This window comes from Ursus arctos, unplaced genomic scaffold (assembly GCF_023065955.2).
Source record: "Ursus arctos isolate Adak ecotype North America unplaced genomic scaffold, UrsArc2.0 scaffold_28, whole genome shotgun sequence".
Lineage (NCBI taxonomy): Eukaryota > Metazoa > Chordata > Mammalia > Carnivora > Ursidae > Ursus > Ursus arctos.
Genome location: NW_026622963.1, coordinates 9,701,050 through 9,722,340, shown reverse-complemented (window position 1 = coordinate 9,722,340; position 21,291 = coordinate 9,701,050). Strand labels below are relative to the sequence as shown.

General features: G+C 43.6%; 1 protein-coding gene across 1 annotated transcript in view; it reads right to left on the bottom strand.

Annotated features, from left to right (window-relative positions):
- ARID3B (AT-rich interaction domain 3B) overlaps window positions 1–21,291 on the bottom strand; it is a 110,120-nt gene that overhangs the window by 73,329 nt on the left and 15,500 nt on the right. The window lies entirely within an intron of this gene.

The window sequence follows — 21,291 nt, the reverse complement described above, 5'->3', positions numbered from 1 at the left end:
CACTAGGTGCTTTCAGCTGAAAGGGACTGAAACTGATGCGAATGGGCTTAAGTCAGAAGGAAATGCAGACTGATCGTTTGACATAATCAACGCCCCAGGTTCTTTCAGGCCAATCTCTGTGCTCAGTGTATGTAATTTGCCCTGAGACCCCATAACTTCCAAAGGAATGAATGGGGCCCCTCTTCCTGTTCTCTTGGGCAGGAGCAAAGATGACTTTTCCAGGAGCTGCACACATTTCCTTAGCCAGAACTCGGTCCCATGGCAGGAGGACTGTGGAGCGATGATTGGATTAGGCAATCAGGATGCCCCCTCCTGATGCATGAGGCCATGTGGAGGAGGGTGGATGTCTGAACAAAATCAGGGTCTTGGGAGAACCTGGCTGGCTCAGTCAGTGGAGCATGTGACCCTTGATCTCGGGGCTGTGAGGTCGAGCCCCACATCGGGTGTAGAGATTACTTTAAAAAAATGATAAATAAATAAAAAATCAGGGCCCTGGTGGGAAAGAGGAGGAGTGTTTGCTATAGTTCCTGGCACACTGTTTCCAGAATTGCTGATATAAGTGCTGGATGGTTAGTCAAGCAAATAGCTGAAGGGGTAAGTGCAGAGGAGGGAGCAATGAGAGGAGCCCGGGGAGCTTGGTGGGGATGCGATCATGTGATTCACATTGGCCAGTCTGCATTTCATCCAATGGGCCACTGAGGACCACTGGTGTTACGCAACGTAACCTTAGGCGGGCCACAAAGGGATATTCTTATTTCAACAGGTACATGTTTATTCTTAAGCATATTTTAAAAGTAATTAGTAAGCAGAACACAGAAAATACTGACCATAAAGAAAAAGATCGATAATTCAAACTTATTAAGATAAAGAACTACTGTTCATCAAAGACCATTAAGAGAGCAAAACGGTAAGCCACAGGGAGGAAGCCTATATTTGCAATCCATACATCCGACAACGGACACTTATCAAGGATATACATGCACATGGTCGGGGGAGATGGGTGAAGACGGTGTGTGTCATTTGTGACAAGCCCCAGAGAGATCCCTGGGTTCTGCAGCAAGACTATGCCAACCGCACTGGAGAATTAAACACTCTTTGGAAAGTACATACAAATACTACAAAACTAAAAATCAATAAGAAAAAAGACAACCCTGATTAAGGAAAGGGTAAAAGACATAAGCAAGCACTTTGAAAAAGAGGATAGGCAACTGACCGATGAACGGGAGAAGTTTTTCAACCTCATTAGTCATCAGGCAAGTACAAATTAAAACCACAATGAGATAGACTTTATACTAATGAGGATGGCTAAAATTACAACGAGTGATGATGTGAAGTGCTGCCGAGAGTGTGACACATCTGGAACTCTCATTCAGTGCTCCGGAGAGGGGAGGTGGGTACAGCCCACTGGACAACTGTGAGGCAGAATGTAGTAACAGTGCACGTATATAACCTATGACTCGGCCACTGAACTCCTAGGTATATACCCTCAGAGACGTGTACATGTGTATACCAGAAGGCCCGAACAAGACTGTTCAGGGCAGTACTATTCATAAATAAATGCTAAAACCTGGGAACAACCTAAATGTCCATCGGTGGTAGAATGGATGAGGGTGTGACACACAACAGACTACTATATATCTATGAGAAAGAGTAAACTCCCGTTATATGCAAGAAGATGGAGGAATTTCACAAACATAATGTTGAAGGAAAGAAACTAACCACAAAAGAATACCCGTGATATAATTCATTCCATTTACATCAAGTTCAAAAGCAGGCAAAGGAGCACGCTCATTCAAGGCAGCATTATTCACAAGAGCCAAAAGGTGGAAGCAACCTCAGGGTCCGTTGACAGAAGAATGGGTAAACAAAGTAAGGTGTACCCACACAAGGGAGTATCGCTCAGCCTTAAAAAGGATGGAAGTTTTGACACATGCTACAACATGGAACCTTGAGGACGTTATGCTAAGTAAAATGAGCCAGCCACAAAAAGACAAATACTGTGTGATCCCATTTATCTGAGGTACCTGGAGTAGACAAAATCAGAGACAGGTCTCAATGGTGGTTGTGAGTGGTGAGGAAAGGAGAGAATGGGAAATTGTTTAATGGGTATATATGCATATAGAGGGAGGGTCAGTTTTGCCAGAAGAAAAGAGTTCTGGAGATTCGTTGCACAACAATGGGAATGTATTCAACACTACTGAACTGTAACCTTAAAATAGTTAAGATGATAAATTTTACGTGATGTGTATTTGATCACAGTTAAAAAAAAAAAAAAAGCAGGTAAATGAGACTACGGTGATAGGAGGATAGTTACCTTGAAGGACAAACACCAGGGATAAATGGGGCTTTTGTGATTTCTTGAGCTGGGTGGTGGTTACCTGGGTGAATTCACCGAGTGTTATGCACTTTCATGTTACTGTGAGACACATGGCGATGTGTTGTCCAGATCCCCCTTCAAGGAAGGACCTGCTGTCCAGCTGCAGGGATAGTGGCCAGCAGACAGTCTCCAATGTCAGTTCTTTCAGAGCCTGCAGAGGGCCGTCTTGCCCGAGGTCATGCCCTTCCTGGGGCAGGCTGCAACTGGTGACTTAACAAAGTAGGGGTATAAAGGTCTAGCCATTTAGACTTGATGCTTGACAACCCTGATGGGACCTCTCCCTCCATGCTGACCTGCTGATTGGCTGAGACTTTGGTGACCCTGCAGCACAGACTTCCTTCAGCCCAATCCTGCTTTTGCTCCCTTCCTTTCATAGGTGTGGATCTCTACCAAGATTTTTACATCCCAAACTCCATCTCAGCATCAACTCTCAAGAACTTGACCTTCTGACAGTTGGTACCAAAACTGGATGAGAAAGCTGGTGATAAGATGGGGTTTTGGAGCTGGATCGCCACCCATCTGACAACGAGGACCCATCACTGGAGGTAGGCGGAGTACAGCCAGTGGTGAATTGGGAGAGTGAACCAATAGGATGGAATGCTCTGGAGGGCACGAGGTACCAGATGCCTGAGATGTACATAGGAGATGAGATGGTAGCTATAAGGATGATGGAACTGGAGAGCTATTGCTAAGCTCCGCGGATGTGCGACAGGATAATGCTGGATCTGAAAACCAGAGGGCCTCTTCGGTTCATAGAGAGAAGCCCACACCTCCTGCAGTGGAGGGGCAGAGAAGCTAGGGACTCAGCCCGGGATTTACTAGTCTGAGTGACTGATTTCAAAGACAGTTACGTTCCCAAATAAGGCAGATCTCTTATGCCAAAGTCAGGGTCCTGGTTGGAAAAACCTGAGATTCTGACACATGGAATGGAGATATCTGGGTGTTTGCTCCTGAAGATTTTAGCGCCACAAATTCCTCTGAATCTTCTGAGCCTCCAGAAGTAGCCCACTTCTCCCTAGTGAGAGCCAGCGCTCCCTCTGTGCTGGGAGACAATGCAGATGGCTTTCCCTCACAAAGCAACAGGGACCCCTTCCCAGCCACGAGGCCTACACGAGATGAGCGGCAGCCTAACCCCGCATGGAAGTGATTCGGCCCAGTGTGGCCCGATATGGGAGGAAAGGGACTCTGCCCCAGAGGAGCGGCGAGGCCAGCCAGTATGAACTGGAGGAGCCAGAGGGAATGCACGTGGGACAGGATTCTGAGGGTGCTTGTTGGAGGGGGAAGGGACGTAAAATCAGGAAAGAAGAGTTCATCGATCCCCCCCCTTCTCTCTCTCTTTTACATGTACCCAATTTTGGATCAAATACCTACTTTTTTTTTTTTTTTAGTTTTTTAAAAAAATGTATTTATTTGTTCCGGAGATGGGGGTGGGGGAGAGGGAGAGGGAGAGAGAATCCCAAGCAGACTCCATGCTGAGAACCCCACATGGGGCTGCATCTCACGACCCCTGAGATCACGACCTGAGCCGAAACCAAGAGTTGGACGCTTAATCGACTCTGCCACCCAGGTGCCCTTAAAGTTTTTATTTAAATGCCGGTTAGTTAACACAGTGTAATATTAGTTTCAGGTGTGCAATATAGTGATTCAGCACCTGGGTGCATCACCTGGTGCTCATCACAGCACACGCGCTCCTTAATCCCCATCACTTGTTTACCTTATTCCCCACCCACCTCCTCTCTGGCGACCACCAGTTTGTTCTCTAAAGTTAAGAGTCTGTTTCTTGGTTCCTCTCTCTCTCTTTCCCTTTGCTCATTTGTTTCTTAAATTTGTTTCTGTTTCTTGAATTCCACATATGAGTGAGATCATAATGGTTTATTTGTCTTTCTCTGACTTATTTTGCTTAGCATAATACTCTCTAGTTCTATTCATGTCATTGCAAATGGCAAGATTTCCTTCCTTTTTTTATCCCTGAGTAATATCCTATTGTATATATATACCACATCTTCTTTATCCATTCATCTGTCGATGGACACTTGGGCTATTTTCATAATTTGGCTATTGTAGATAATGCTGCTATAAACATCGGGGTGCATGTATCCCTTTAAATTAGTATTTTTTTTAAAGATTTTTATTTATTTATTTGACAGAGAGAGAGACAGCCAGCGACAGAGGGAACACAAGCAGGGGGAGTGGGAGAGGAAGAAGCAGGCTCATAACGGAGGAGCCTGATGTGGGGCTCGATCCCAGAACGCTGGGATCACACCCTCAGCCGAAGGCAGATGCTTAACCGCTGTGCCACCCAGGCGCCCCTAAATTAGTATTTTTGTATTCGTTGGCTTAATACCTAGTACTGTGATTACTGGATAGTAGAGAAGTTCTATTTTTAACTTTCTGAGGAAACTCCATACTGTTTTCCAGAGCGGCTGCACCAGTTTGCATTCCCATCAACAGTGCAAGAGAGTGGGTTCCTTTTTCTCCACATTCTTGCCAACATCTGTTGTTTCTTGTGTTGTTGATTTTAGCCGTTCTGAGAGGTGTGAGGTGATATGTCACTGTAGCTTTGTATTTCCCTGATGATGAGTGATGCTTAGCATCTTTTCTTGTGTCTGTTGTCTTCTTTGGAAATCTGTATGTCTTCTTTGGAAAAATGTCTATTCATGTCTTCCGCCCATTTTTAAATTGGATTATTCATTTTTTGGGTGTTGAGTTTCATAAGTTCTTTATACGTTTCCGATACTAACCCTTTATTACATATGTCATTTGTAAATATCTTCTCCCATTCTGTAGGTTGCCTTTTAATTTTGTTGATTGTTTCCTTCGCTGTGCAGAAGCTTTTTATTTTGATGTATCTCAATAGTTTATTTTTGCTTTTGTTTCCCTTGCCTCTGGAGATAAATCTAGAGAGAAGTTGCTATAGCTGATGTTAAAGAAATTACGGCCTGTGTTCTCTTCTAGGATTTTTATGATTTTAGGTCTCACATTTAGGTCTTTAATCCATTTTGAGTTTATTTTTGTGTGTGGTGTAAGAAAGTGGTCTAGTTTCATTCTTCTGCGTGTTGCTGTTCAGTGTTCCCAACACCATTTCTTGAAGAGACCGTCTCTTTCCCATTGGATATTGTTGCCTCTTTTGTTGAAGATTAATTGACCAGATAGCTGTGGGTTCATTTCTGGGTTTTCTATTCTGTTCCATTGCTCTATGTGTCTATTTTTGTGCGAGTACCATATTGTCCTTTTTTTAGAGGGACGGAGGGAGAAAGAGAATCTTAAGCAGGCTCCACTCTCAGCATGGAGCCTGATGCAGGGCTTGAGATCTCAACACTGAGATCATGACCTGAGCCAAAATCAAGAGTTGGACACTTGACCAACTGAGCCACCCAGGCGCCCCCACACTGTTTTGATCACTACAGCTTTGCAATATAACCTAAAGTCCAGAATTGTGATGCCTCCAGCTTTGCTTTTCTTTTTCAAGATTGCTTTGGCTATTCAGAGTCTTTTGTAGTTCCATACATATCTTAGGATTGTTTGTTCTAGGTTGGTGAAAATTGCTGTTGATATTTTGATAGGGATTGCATTAAATCTGTAGATTGTTTTGAGTAGTATAGATATTTTAACAATATTTGTCCTTCCAATCCATGAGCATGGAATGTCTTTCCATTTGTTCGTGTCATCTTCAATTTCTCTCATCAGTGTTTATAGTTTTCAGAGTACAGATCTTTCACCTCTTTGGTTAGGTTTATTCCTAGATATCTTATAGTTTTTGGTTCTGTTGTAAATGGGATTGATTCCTTAATTTCTCTTTCTACTGCTTCATTATTGGTATAGAGAAATGCAACAGATTTCTCTATGTTGATTCTATATCCTGCAACTTTACTGAATTCATTTATCAGTTCTAGCAGTTTTTTGGTGGAGTTTTCAGAGTTTCTATATATAGTAGCATGTCATCTGCAAATAGTGAAAGTTTTACTTCTTCCTTGCCAATTTGGATGCCTTTTATTTCTTTGCACTGTCTGTTCGCTGGTGCTAGGACTTCCAGTACTATGTTGAATAAAATTGGTAGAAGTGCACATCTCTGTCTTTTTCCTGACCAGAGAAGAAAAGCTGTCAGAGTTTCCCCATTGAGGATGATGTTAGCTGTGGGTTTTTCATATATGCCTTTATTATGTTGAGGTATATTCCCTCTAAACCTACTTTGTTGAGGACTTTTTTTTTTTTTTATCATGAATGGATGTGGTACTTTGTTGAATTTTTTTCTGCATCTATTGAAATGATCACCTGTTTTTTCTCCTTTCTTTTATTAATGCGGTGTACCACGTTGATTGATTTGCAAATATTGAACCACCCTTGCAAACCAAGGAATAAATTTGGGACCCCTCTTTCAAGTTACAGGACTCAGTATCCTGGCAAGGACCAGGAGATAGTGCAAAGTCACCACTAGGATGGATCTTGCAAGAGTGTAAAAAGTGATGATGACCCATGCTAAAGAAAGTTTAAGTGTTTAAATTCCTAAAGAAGATGTTGCAGGTGGGATTACAAGACTCAGGGAAGTAGGTATGCCAGAATGGACTATGGATAACCAGAAGACCTGCCAGAAAATTATGTTCCATGGAAAGAACCAAAAGACACACTACTTACCAAGGCCATGAGAATTTGCTGGTGAGAGGCCGACCAGAATCTCTAAAAAAAGTAAGTGGTGGCTCTCCTCCATAGACCAGGGCTGATGATGGAAGATACTGTTACAGAACTTGGCTCACTGATAGCAGTGGGGACAATTGGACCCTAAAACAACAAAGGCCAAGTGGCAGTGCTTAGCTTCTAGAAGTGAGGGAATGACAATTCTCATAATGGCTGGTAAGGCTGGAGTGACAGCCAGGAGGACCTGGCCCACAGGGAGTTATGGAGATGGATAATCCAGCAGAGCATCCCTAGAGGCAAAACAGATGGACAACTGTCAAGGGTACTACTCAGACTGTACCAGTGGAAAATATTAAGGATAGGTGACTGGAAGGCTGGAGGCTCTAGATTCCTGAAAAAGTCCCAATCCCTTCTCAGAGTCCAGAGTTGAGACAATTTTCAGACTGTGACTAAGGAACTGGCTAGGTCGGTAGGAGGAAGGATCCTCAACCCTAGATCAAGAATACATGCTAATGATCCCGCCAGTCCTTTCCCGAAGAGATCTATGGCCATTTACTTGGGTAACTTCACTGGCAAAGGGAGAATGCCCAGACATATCAAGGTCTGTTGGATACAGGGTCTGTGTTGACACTGATACTGGATATCTGAAGTATCATCTGCCTGCTCCCAGTTAGAGCTGGGGAGACACATGGGGCCAGGTAATAAGCAGAATCCTGTCTTAGGATTGGCTTACAAGGGTCCACTGGGTTCTCGGACCCACTCAATGGTCATTTCTCAGTCCCTGAATACATAATAGGGGTTCATTTGTTCCTGGGGTCCACAAAGAAAAGTGCTGAGAGTAAAGACAACAGAGATTAGTTCCATCCTTGAGGATATAAAGGATGCAGGGAAGCTGGTTTCCATCGCATATCTGTTAAATTCACGATTCTAACCCCTGCAGAACCCAGAATCCTGGCAGGTGACTATAGACAACCACGAGCTCAACCAGGTACCCCAGCCCTGACTACAGCTGCTGTGCCAGATGTGGTCTATTTGCTGGAGCAGGTTACTCTGGTCTCGGGTGCATGCTATGCACCCACTGCTTTGGTGAATGTGTTCTTTCCTATCCCAATCAGATAGAAAGGGACAGACAAAAAAATTAGCATTTACATTGAATGGACAACGATATACACTTAAAGTTTCGCCCCGGGGTTATGTTTCCTATGCTATGTCATAACATCGTCTGAAGAGATCTGGATATCTGGACATACTGCAGAGTACCATACTGATACACCGCTTCAGTGGCATTCCATCAACGGGCCAGATGAGCAAGAGTGAACAGAAAACTGGTGGCTTTGGTAAGGCGCACACACTCCAGAGGGAGCTCTGTGAAGATTCAGGGCCTTCTACATGCATAAAATTTTGAGGAGTCCAGGCACTGGGGCAGGACGACTCCCCTCCAAAGTAGAAGATACATTACCCCCATCTTATATCTACCGCAAGAAAACCCACCCCCTGGGGGATTCTGCAGGTTTTGAGCATATCATACACCTGGGGATCCCACTGCAGTCTACAGCAGGAGAGACTGACAGCTCTGAGTGTGGCCTGAAGCAGGCCCAGAGCACAGAGGATCCTTTCTATCGTGGAAGTGCCAATGGTTCATTCTCGAAGGAACAGACATATATATTCCAGGTATGGAATTGCTTTCCTCCCCACGAGGTCTTGGTCAGCACCACTCACCGAGGGCTTATGGAATATCTGACCCACTATCACAGACTCTCACAGAAGTATATCAGGTCAGGGGCCCACTTAACAGCGAAAGTGTTGTGGGAATAGGCCCAGAGCCATGGTATTAAGGGTCACGTCCTGGGCTATACCTGATACAAGAAATGCTTGCCCCATAGACTGTTGGGGCAGTGTGCTGAAGGCACAGCTGAAGCCGAAGCAATGCTCTGCGAAGATAGGGTGCCATTCTCCAGGGCAGAGGACGTTCGTTGAATCAGTACAACAGCAGTGGTGCGCCACAGGTATTTGGAATTATACTAGCATGGATAATATGGATTACTAGTATGGATGATCACAGATTGGCCTACTATGTCAATTACTCCTTTCTTTCTAGGAATACATCAAATCGTTCTTTCTAGAAGTTGCCATTATTTTGTATTGAAGTGTGTATAGGGTTACACAAAAATGTAAATTCGAATTGTACCTGTGCAGTTTTGTTTTATGTTTCTTTTTTTTTTTTCCTCCTTGGGATCAATGGTTAAAACAAGATTTTCCCTTTCTTTTCATCTTGAAATAATGTCAAACTTAAAGAACTGCAAGACTGGTACAAAGAACTTTTTTGTCCTGAGCTATTTAAGAGTACGTTGCCAGCAACATGCCCTGGCACCCATGCAGATACCTTGCTGTGTGTATTTCCTACAATCAACAACATCCTCTGACATACGTACGACGCAACCATCAAAACCAGGATGTTGACAATGATGCGTTACTGCAATCGAACCCCCAGAGCACGTTTCACCAAGTTTTACCCAAATTTCACCAATGGTCCCAAAAATGGCCTTGCAAAAGAAGCCAACTCAGGATCACCAGTTTTTGGTTTTCATCCCTGTTTGGTTTCCTTTAGTCTGGAACATTTCCTCAGTCTTTCCTTGACCAGTACAACCACTTTTGATGGTGACAGGCCAGGTGTTTTGTAGACTGTCCCTCAATCTGAGTTTGTCTGATGGTTCGTCATGTCTAGATTCAAGTTATGCACTCTGGCAGGAATACCTTCCCGTTGCATCTTATCAGGTGATGGACAATTTCAATTTGGTGCATTACTTGTGACGTTAACTTTGATTACTTGATTTACTTGATTAAGACGGTCTCTTGCAGGCTTCTCAGCACTCAGAATCTAAGATCTCAGCGCTAAGTAGACTTCTTGCTTCGGCATAATGTTGTTCCCAGTCTCTCAGTGGACAGATCAAGGGAATATATGTTTTAGATATACATACATATAGTTATGCATACATTACTACCTATTTATGTTAAATGAAAACCATTCCAATTCCAACCCAAGACCACAGGGTTTTTCTGGTTTCTCCATGACTATATTTGTCCTTTCATTTTTGATAGTGAGAAATTTGGTTCCTATTATTCCATCATCCTTGACATATTTACTTATTTGATCAATCCCTTTGTATCTTCTGCGTCACCACTATCCTGCCCCTCCTTGAACTCTCTCCTTACCTGGCTTGGACTCTGACATCCCAGCTGGGTGGCTACTGCCACATCCCCATCACCCTATGGAAACCTTCCTTGTGCTTACGCTCCAACACCTCACTCTTGACCAGCACCAGTCCACCTCTACCCACCAGACTCCCTCCTTGTTCTGCTTGGGCTTCAATACTCTGAGCCCAGTCATGAAATGGGATTTTTAAAGCAAAGGGATTAAGAATGTGCACTATAAGTTCTGACTGTGATGAAATCAGCCATATGTCTTCATTTGGCAGGAGGACAAAATTAACAATATTCTGTATTTATGTTAGAGTTCTTAAAGTACCAACTACATTTCAGCATTTAATCTACTTGGCACTTGTTTTTGTAAATGGTGTAAAATCGGGGTCTAGCTTTTTCCCTGGTAGATAACATCAGCAACATTTCTTATATATTCATCCTTTTATCACTAAATTTCACCTTTATTATGTTCTATTCTTATAAACAGGTTTCTTTTTTTTTAATGATTTTTTATTATATATGTTAGTCACCATACAGTACGTCCCTGGTTTCCGACGTAAGGCTCAATGATTCATTAGTTGTGTATAACACCCAGTGCACCATGCAATACGTGCCCTCCTTACTACCCATCACCGGTCTATCCCATTCCCCCACCCCCCAATAAACAGGTTTCTATTCCTGGATTTTCTAGTCAGTTACACTGGCTCCTTTGTCTATTCCTATGCTAATTTCATATGGGTTTGATCATGGTAGCTTTATGGTGTCTTCCGATATCTGGTAAGCCAAGTGTACCCTTAGCGTACTCCTTCCTACGTTATTGGCTATTCATAGGTACTTTATTCTTTCCAAATGAATTTTAAAATAATCTAATCCAATTAAAAAGCAATCTGGTGGAGACTGTAATTGAAATTAATTTTATAGAAATTTATGGAGTTGACCTCATGTGACATTAAGTCTTCATATTCTAGGATAAAGCAAGGAGCCCATACAATGCTTATTCATTGTTCAGATCTTGCTTCACTTATTTATCCAACAAATATTTTTGAGCATCTACTACTTGCTAAGCCCTATTCTAAATGTTGGGGATACAACGGTGAACAAAACAGACAAGTTCCTTGCCCTTTTGAAGTATACATCCCAGCAGGGCAGACAGGTAATAAACAAATACACAATATAGGTAACAAGTAAATACGCAATATGTCACACAGTGTTACATGCTACGGCAAAAAAGGGAATCCAGCTGAGGGGGCGATGTAGAATGGTGGACGTCTGTGGTTTTTGTTGTTGTTTGTTTGTTTTGTTTTATTTAGTGCAGTAAGGTGATATGGTCACGTTTGTGCTCAGCGGTGAAAGAGTAACCCACGTGTTGCAGGTAGAAGAGATAGCAACGGCCAGGGCGAGCGCATGCGTGGTGTGTTACACGGGCAGAGGAAGAGCAAGCAGCCCAGCATGGCTGGCATGGAGTAAGGGGTAGATGGGTAGGAGGGGAAATGAAGACACTGGCTTTAACTCTGAGAAAGAAAGTTGCTCCTGAGTTTTGAGCAGAAGAATAACGTGATCTGATGAAGGTTTTAAAAGGTCATCTGGGGGCGGCTAAGTGGCTCAGTGGGTTAAGCATCGGACTCTTGATTTTTGCTCAGGTCATGATCTCAGGGTCCCCGGATAGAGCCCTTTGTGGGGCTCCACACAGCGAAACTGGCTTCTCTCCTCCCTCTGCCCCTCCCCACACTCGTGCGTGCAGGCGCGCACTGTATCTCTCAAATAAATAAATCTGTTTGGTTTTTTTTTTTTTTTTTTTTTTAAAGAAAAAGGTCGTTCTGGTGGACGGGAGGAGAAGGAGCGAGACCCATCAGAAATCTCTTAGGATAATGCTTGTCTGAGGTGATGGCTTGGACACGGTGGAGGTGGGAAGTGGAGGATTCTGAGCGGCCTGACTGAAGTGCCACCATAGTCCACCAGGGGGCAGTACACACGTGTCCTGAAGGGACCTAGCCGTGACAGACTGCAGGTCCCTTCTTCTCCCTCCCATAATGATAGGCTGTGATCATCTTCCTATATAACAGCCACCCCTTCCCTTTTGCTGCTAGAACTTACATTTTATTTGTGACTGTGGTATGCCCAGCCTTAAGGGATGAATCATGATGGTACAGCACCATTTCCACCTCCATGATGGCAGTCACCTAATGTCATCACCGTCAACCCCACCTCCTATACATGCATGCACAAGCCCAGCCAGTGTATTCAGGCGTCTGGGAAGGCAGGTTTGCTGAGGGAGACTAGGAACTCCTTTCTTTGCCATTATTTGTTATGGGAACATTGCCTTTTTAAACCTGTAATGTTGAAAAGGAAAAAAACAACATTTAAAAAAATTTAATTCGTGGACACATGAAGAAAATTTGAGATGTACAAAAGAGTTTACAGCAGCACTGTCCAATAAAACTATAATGTATAGTTTTAGAGCCACACATGTAATTTGAAATTTTCAGTTACATACGTAACCACATTTTTTAAAGTAAAAGGAAATGGGTTGAAAGTTAAGCTTAATAATGTATTTTATTTAATCAAATATATCAAAAATACTATCATTTCAAAATATAATCGATATAAAATATACTTAATGAGATATTTTACATCCCTTTTTTTTTTCCATACAAAGTCTGAAATCTAGTGGGTATTTTATGATTGTAACACATCCCAGTTTGGACCGGCCACATTTCAAGTGTCCACTATCCACACGCGGCCAGTGTCTGCTGTATCGGACAAGGCAGGTTTACAGCGTATGCAAGAACATCTTAGCATCCCCCCAGCACTCATTCTTCTCTTGATTTTTTATAGAGGCATCCCACCCTCAAGTTTAACAATGCCCGTGAATGGCCAGCTGGAGGCGCCATCTCCCAGCCTCCCTAGGAGCTGTGTGTGGCCGTGAGGCTTCATTTTCTATTGCAGTGTAAAAAGCTACCACCGACTTAGCAACTTATAACAACACCACTTATTATCCCAGAGTTCTGTAGGTCAGAAGTCTGAGTTTAGTTGTTTTCCGTTCAGGTTCCCACAAGGCCAAAATCAAGATGTCAGCTGGGCAGGGCTCTTGCCTAAAGGCTCTGGGTACGACCTGCTTCTAAACTCATTCAGGCTGTTAGTAGAAGCCAGATCCTTGTGGCCATGGATCTGAGGTCCCGTTCCCTGCTCTCTGTTCCTTGAGGCTGCCTGGACCCCTCCTCTTGTGCTCTATCCATCGTTAAAACAGCATCAGTACAGCAAGTCCTTCTCAGGCTTTGAATCTTTGACTTCCCCTTCTGCTCACCAGTGGGGGGGGGGGGGGATCTGTGCATTTAAAGGGCCTGTGATTAGGGTTGGCCCACCTGGGTAGCCTTCTTTTTGCTATATAGCATAACACGACCACAGGATGTAATCATACCCATACTCGAAGGGGAGGGATTTCATGGGGCATCGAGGGCATTCTTAGAATCCAGCCTCCATCAACATGTGATTAAATGCGAGGCAATAGGTAGTTAATAGCAACTCTATCCTTCCAGCTGCTCCGGGCAACGTTTTGGGTGTCATCCTTGTCCTCTTGGTTTTCCTTACAACTCACTGGTGTTAAAAAACAAAATTCAACCCAGTAAATCTTAAAGATCTTATTGGCTTTATTCAGCAATTCATAAATCAGGCAGCATCCCATCTAGCGGGGAGAAAGGAACTCCAAGTTGCTAAACAAAGTGAAAGACTTATAGGCAGAAGGGAGCGGGAACAAGGAAGCTATACCAGCAAAAAGTGGATTGTGGTGGTGAGGTCACTTTCCTTTAGGGGATGGCAGGGGTCTATCAGGCAGATTACCTCACTAGTGCAGACTGAGTGATTCCTGGTCAACTGATTTAAGATTCTACTTCTGGGAGATGCCAAAACTATAATTCAGTTAAGTCTCAGTTTGGTGACACGGGGCTTAGCATAAGGGACTCCATTTTGGGTCCGTTGCCTTATTTTTAACACTAGTCAGTTATCAAATTCTGTCAAATCAACTTTTAGAATACACTTAGGACACAATCACTTCTCATCACCCCCCCTCCCCTGCCCCGGTATCTTAGCTTGGGCCAGCCTTCATCACCTCTCACGTGGATTACTGCAGTAACCTCCTAACTGGCCCGGTCTCAGCCATCTGTCCTCAGTAACCCATGTGGTCCTGGTACGACATAGGCCAGACCACGTAGTTCCTGTTCAGCACCCTTCATGGGGGGCCCATCTTGGAATAAAGGCCCAAATTCCTAATATGGACCATAGTCCACATTGCAGTCCTTGTGAGGCTCTATTCCGGTCTCCTCATTAGCTCCCATGACCTCACATCTTACCATTCTTCCCTCTGTCTCTTCACTGCAGCTTCACAGGCCTCCTGCCAAAAAGTCCTCAAAGGCTTTTGCATCTGATACTCTCTGTGGCTAGAATGTTCTTCCCCAAGATACCTGCATGGCTAGTCACACACACACACACACACACACACACAAGCACACGCACATGCACACACACACAGGGGAGATTTCATATTCCCCCACCTTGCTTAATTTTTGCTCTGTAGTACTTTTCATTATGTAACATATTACATATTTCAAATTTGTATCTTGTTTGTCTCTCCCACTAAAATGCAAATCCTTTAGAACAGGGATTCTACCCTCCCCCCCTTTTGTTCATTATTTTATCAAGCCAGCACATAGTAAGCACTCCAAATTGTTTGGTAAGAATAGCATCATGAGAGGGAGGTGACAGGACTCAAAGCACCCTAAGGTCCTTAGGTTGTTTGGAAGGAAGGCAGTGATGTTAACTTTAGACTTTGCTAAGCTAAATGTGTGTGCTACACTTTTCGCCGTTACCACTCAGAGAACAGAAATAGAACTGTGACTTCAACGTTTAGGAAAAAGAATGGGCAAAAGAGAATATTTGAGTAAACCAGTGGAAGGCAGGTCTGAAGAAGAAACAGCAAAGTCGATATGATAAAAGGAAAGCACAGAGCTCCCCGATTCCTGTAGAATAATGGCAGCTCTAAATCCCTTCACAATCCTCCCGAAACCACACAGATCAACAGTGACAGCAAATGAAATCACCCCAGCTCTCACCTACGGCCTCCTAGGAGACGGAGAATACCTCACACTTCAATTTACATGTAAATGGAGAGATAAATATCTGGAACTCGCAGAGCCAGCTCCAGAGCTCACAGCAGAACCGCAGCTTGGGGGGGGGGGGGCGGGGGTTGGGGGGAGTAGGGACGGTGTGTGGAAGAGAGGAGTGCAGCTGGTCCTAGAGGAGGCCAATACCAAAAACATCGGCGCCAACTAGCCTCCGAAGGAGAGGGTTTGATCCCACGAGGGAAGACACTGAGGACACAGGTCTGAGACCTGGTGGATCAGAACACTGGCTACTGGGTAATCAAAAGGAACATTCATGAAAATGGATGATTCATTAGGTCACAAAAGAAAATCTCAGTAACTTTATTTTTTTTAAAGAAAGATTTTATTTATTTATTTGAAAGAGAGAGTGAGTGAGAGAGAGACAGCACGAGTGGGGAAAGAGGCAGAGTGAGAGGGACAAGCAGACTCCCCACTGAGCAGGGACCCCCGATGCGGGCTCGATCCCAGGACCCTGGGATCATGACCTGAGCCGAAGGCAGCAGCTTATCCAACTGAACCACCCAGGCGCCCCCATCAGTGACTTTAAGAATAACAATAATGTAAGCAACATTCTCTGATCACGAGCCAAAAAAATTATAATTAAAATTAAGAGCAAAAAGATCCCTCTACCAATTAAAAAACAACACTGTATTAAGCACGTGGGCCAATAAGGCAATACAAATCAAATCGCAGAATTTTATGAAATAGCAATTATGAAAACAGCTTATCTGAAGCTATAAGATACTGTAAAAGCAGTCATTAGAAGAAAATATATTGCATGAAGTGAACTGTTTCAGTAAAATTAAACATCAATTAAAAAGCTTAAAAAAATTGAGTAAACTGAAAGAAAGCAGAATGAAGGGACTATTAAAGACAAAAGCAGAAATTAATGAGTTAGCAGAAAAAAATCTAAAAAGAATAAATCCATCCAACTGCTGGTTCTTAAAAAAAAAAATCAAATCAAGCCAATCCAATCAATCAAACAAACCATTAGCTAATCTAATCAGGAACAAAAAATTAAAGGCATCATTATGGAAGATAAGAAATGACAGGGAGGAAAGTGCCATTGAAACAGAAGAAAAATTAAAAATCTTAAGATACGACTTTTCCCAAGTCTAGACCAACACATTTAAAAACCAATGATGATTTCCTAGGAGGATATCATTCACTGAAATTGACCCCAGTAAACATAAAAAATTTAAACACACGAGTTATTCCTCAAAAAGACACGAGACCTAGATGGGTTCATAGGAGAATCTCCTAAACCTTCCAAACTACTTGAAATATTCCAGAGCATAGAAAAGGGAAACTCCCACATTATTTTTAACTAGTCACATGCATGTACAAAACCCAAGAAGAACAAGTAGTCTTTGACATTTATCCACATATTTACCACTTCCAATGCTCCTCATTCCTTCCTGAAGATTCAAATTTCCATCTGGTTCCAGGCAAGAAAAAGAAGTGAAAAGGAGAGAAGGAATGATACCTTTAGCCAGAAAGCAAAGCTTTTCCAGATATCCTTGGCAGAATTTTGCTGATGTCTCATTGGCCAGAAAACCTTGGTGTAGTTTTTAGCCAGGCATATTGCTTTTCCAAACAAATTCAAGGTTCCACTAATAAAGAAGACAAGGAGAATCATTCTTGGGTAGGAAAAAGCAGTGACTGCCACAGTCCGCCCTTTTGGTTATCCATCCTCCCTCAGGTAGAATATACACCCTCCCTAACGGAGACAGTGCTGAGGTCTCGCCCAGACATTGCATCCATCTCAAAAGCCCGGATCCCTAGCCAATACCCAGTTTTCTCCATGTAACCCTGATGGGAAGCCTCAGAGTCCAATAACCTGCAAACTAAAAGGCAAGTTATTTCCCCCAACATATTCCACATATAAGAGGAGAAGGAACGAAATGCAACTCCCACATAGGAAGGGAAAGAACGGAAAGTCCAGCCACAGCAAATACCAGATTCTGCTAGACAGGAGTGACCCGCACTCCCTCCTGACAGTAATCTCCATACTCAGCCAACCTACTCCCCGGGAGGATATCCCTCTTTGATTGAGCTCTGTGGTCCAAGTTCCATCTTCTTGAAGAGACTTCTTGTTCATTGTCCTCTTCAATCATATCAGGAAGTGAACTCTGGTCAGATTCTTAAATTCTCATTTTTGGTAATTTGATTCCCACAAAAATGTTGTAGGCTTCCAGTCTATTTGCCTCCTATTCAGTCCTAAGTGTGAGTAGCCACAGCCAAAGCTCCTATATGGCCATGATCTTTTTTTTTTTTTTAAGAGAGAGAAAGAGCACAAGTGGGGAGGGGCAGAGAGAAAGAGAGAGAATTCAAGCAGGTTCCACACCCCAGCATGGAGCCAGACATGGGACTCAATCTCATGACTGTGAGATCATGACCTGAGCCAAAATCAAGAGTTGGACACCCAACCAATGGAGCCCCCCAGGTGCTCCGTAGCCCTGGTCTTTCAACCTGAAAGTCCTTCTCTATAACCTTCTGGCCTCTGTGTCCTGCCTATGCCTCAAGCCTTCAAATTAATGTTTACTCACTTGAGACAACTGGAAACAAAAGACTGGAGTGGGAAGAGAATGTTTTGGAGGCCTCACTTCCTCTGTTGAGGAAGGTGCTTAGGAAAGTTTCAGGACACCAGTCTTATCTTCTTCTAAGCTACTGCTTGGCAGTCACCACTCCTATTTAGAGAAGAGAAAGAACAATCTTTTTTCAGTCCTGCAAATCTCCAAATGATGAGAGGCTCCTTCAAAGATTTGCAGACCCTAGGCAGAGTGTTTTTCCTTAGTGAAGGAGCTCAGTGAACAGGAACGTCTTCCCTTTTTCCTTCAGCATGGATAACTCTAGGACACTGGTCTCTCTCAGGACTTTGTGGAAAGTGGAGCAAAGTGACTTGCACGTGCTAAGACTCTGAATTATTCCAGTTATTTCCCCAACACAGCAGACTTGGTTGGCATGTAGGGTATCTCCCATTGAAGAGCAAATGGACCCAATGTTTCACCACTGCATAAGGAGGCTGTGGGCATTCCCGTCTGCAATGTCTGCACGCTCACAGCCCAAGGCCCCATCTCTACCAGTCACTAAAGTCCATGTTTCATGGGCTGAATTCTCTAAGTGATTGCATTTGGCTGCATTTCACAAAAACCCAACAGAGTGGCTAACCCAATAAGGGGTTTACTTTTTTTCATGTTACGACGGGTCTGGCATATGCAGTCTGGGGCTGGCACAGCTGTTCATGGAATTAGGCTCCTTCTATCTTCTTTGGCCATCCTTAATGTCTTTTGGTTTATAAGCACAAGTTCGCTGTCACTCTTCTGGATGTTGTATCTGCTTTGCAGGCTGGAAGAAGGGGGTAGAGGAAGGCAGAATGCATGCACCAGTGAATCTGCCCTCTTTTTTTTTTTTTTTAAGTCAGGGAGTCAATCACTTCTACAGAATCAATTTTCCTAGTGAGTTTCACTTGCATCTTATCGGCCACATTGCAACCCTTTGCTCCAGGGGAGCTGAATTTTTGTTTTTTTTAAAGATTTTATTTATTTATTTGTCAGAGAGAGAGAGAGCACACAAGCAGGGGGAGCGGCAGGCAGAGGGAGAAGCAGGCTCTGCCCTGAGTAGGAAGCCTGATGTGGGACTCGATCCCAGGACTCTGGGATCATGACCTGAGCTGAAGGCAGTATCTTAACCGACATAGCCACCTGGGTGTCCCAGGAGCTGAATATTTTTATTCATAAGAGGTTCTGGAGGTTCTGTAAATAAGGAAAAAGAGGAGAACAGATATTGGATAATCAACTGGGTCTGCCCAGACCAATGAAAACAGTTTACACAAGAAAAGGAATACCTTGGCTCAAGTAACTGAAAAGTCCAACAGCTTGATCCAACAGCTTAATGAAATCACCAAAAATCCGGTTTCTCTTTAGTTCTCCACTCTGCCTTCTTCTGTGTCAGAATAATCTTGAGGCTGACTCCCCTTTTGGTCCTCAGATGGCTCCCAGGGCTACAAGTTTGTCATTCATGCCCAACAGCAAATAGAGGGTTATCAGGCTCTCAGCATTTGCAGCCAACACGTTCAACCCAAGACGGGGCTCAGAGGATGGAATGTGCTCTTGCTCAGCCTAGGTAACAAGCTCCAAACCTAGATTTGGGGTGGAATCATCCCAGGAATTACATGGATCAGATCTCCAAATGGAAACTATGGCCTATATATTTTTTAAAGATTTTATTTATTTATTTGACGGAGAGAGAGACAGCCAGCGAGAGAGGGAACACAAGCAGGGGGAGTGGGAGAGGAAGAAGCAGGCTCCCAACGGAGGAGCCTGATGTGGGGCTCGATCCCAGGACTCTGGGATCATGCCCTGAGCCTAAGGCAGACGCTTAATGACTGAGCCACCCAGGCGCCCTGAAACTATGGTCTATTAAAAAGGGGCCAGGGACCTCTGGGGAGTACGGTAGGGAAATGGATGATAGGAACACAATCAACAAATGTCCTCCAGGACAGCTAAAGAAAGAAGGAATCAATCAGAAGGGGATTAGTTAGCACTGGAAACAGCAAGAAAAAAGAGAGTCTCTAAAGTAACATTGACAGCATTCATCGATCCAAGCACTGGTGGAGAAGAGGAAGACCGGGCCCAAGGTCATATCTTGTCCAGTTCCAATAGCAGATCCATTTCTACCGTGAAGGTCTTGGAAGCACGCTCCTATTACTCCCAGCCCCCATCTCTCATTCTGGTGCTCTGATTCCAGCTCATCATGCAGGCTTCTGATTGTGTTTGACCTCCCAAGTTATTTTCTTATAGGGAGAGAGTACTCTAATCAGAGACCAGAATGCTTGGCAATTCTGGTTCACAGTGTAAACGAATACATCAGCCTTCTGGCTTTTACATTAACTTCTGACTCACTGTGTCTACAAAAGGTCCTTTTTGAGCCTGTGTGGCTATGAACCAGACCCTGAAGTCCTGGTGTTTCCAAGATACCTGAAAACTTGTGAGTCTATCAGCAACCACCCAATGGGTTTCCTTTGAAGACCCCCACATTACCATGTGTCCGACCCATCACCTCCTTCGTGGGTATTGATTTCATAGCATTCAGGGTCTTACATTGGAATCCCGATGTATTATTTCTAATGTAGAAAAGGCTGGGTTTGAGCTGATGCAAATCCTTTTTATCTTCAGGATCTCTTTCTGGAAGCCTCATGACCTGCCTAGCTGTCCTTCTGATCCTGTAGCAGAAGTCTATCAGGCACAAACTTGAATCTTACGTGAACAGACACTTCAGAAAAGAGGATATTCGAATGCTCATAGGAAAATGTATTCTTGTTCACTAAGTCATAAGCCATATGTGAATTAAAGCCAAAATGAGATATTACTACATACCCACTGGAATGACTAAAATTAAAAGAACTGACAATACCAAGTGTTTGCAAGAAAGTAGAAAAAGTGGGACTCATGCATTTCTTTTGGGAGTGTCAATTGGTATAACTACTTGGGAAGTCTGTTTGGCAACATATATGAAGCTGAACACACACTTATCCTATATCCCGGCAATTCTACTCCTAACTACGTATACAAGAGAAATGCATGCCTACGGCTCACCAAAAGACATACGTAAGAATATTTGCTGCAGGGGCGCCTGGGTGGCACAGCGGTTAAGCGCCTGCCTTCAGCTCAGGGCGTGGTCCCGGCGTTCTGGGATCGAGCCCCACATCAGGCTCCTCCGCTGTGAGCCTGCTTCTTCCTCTCCCACTCCCCCTGCTTGTGTTCCCTCTCTCGCTGGCTGTCTCTATCTCTGTCAAATAAATAAATAAAATCTTAAAAAAAAAAAAAAAAAAGAATATTTGCTGCAGCACCATTCCTAATAGCTTTGACTGGGAAACACCCCAAATAGTAGAATTAATAAATACATTGTGTTACAGTCATACCA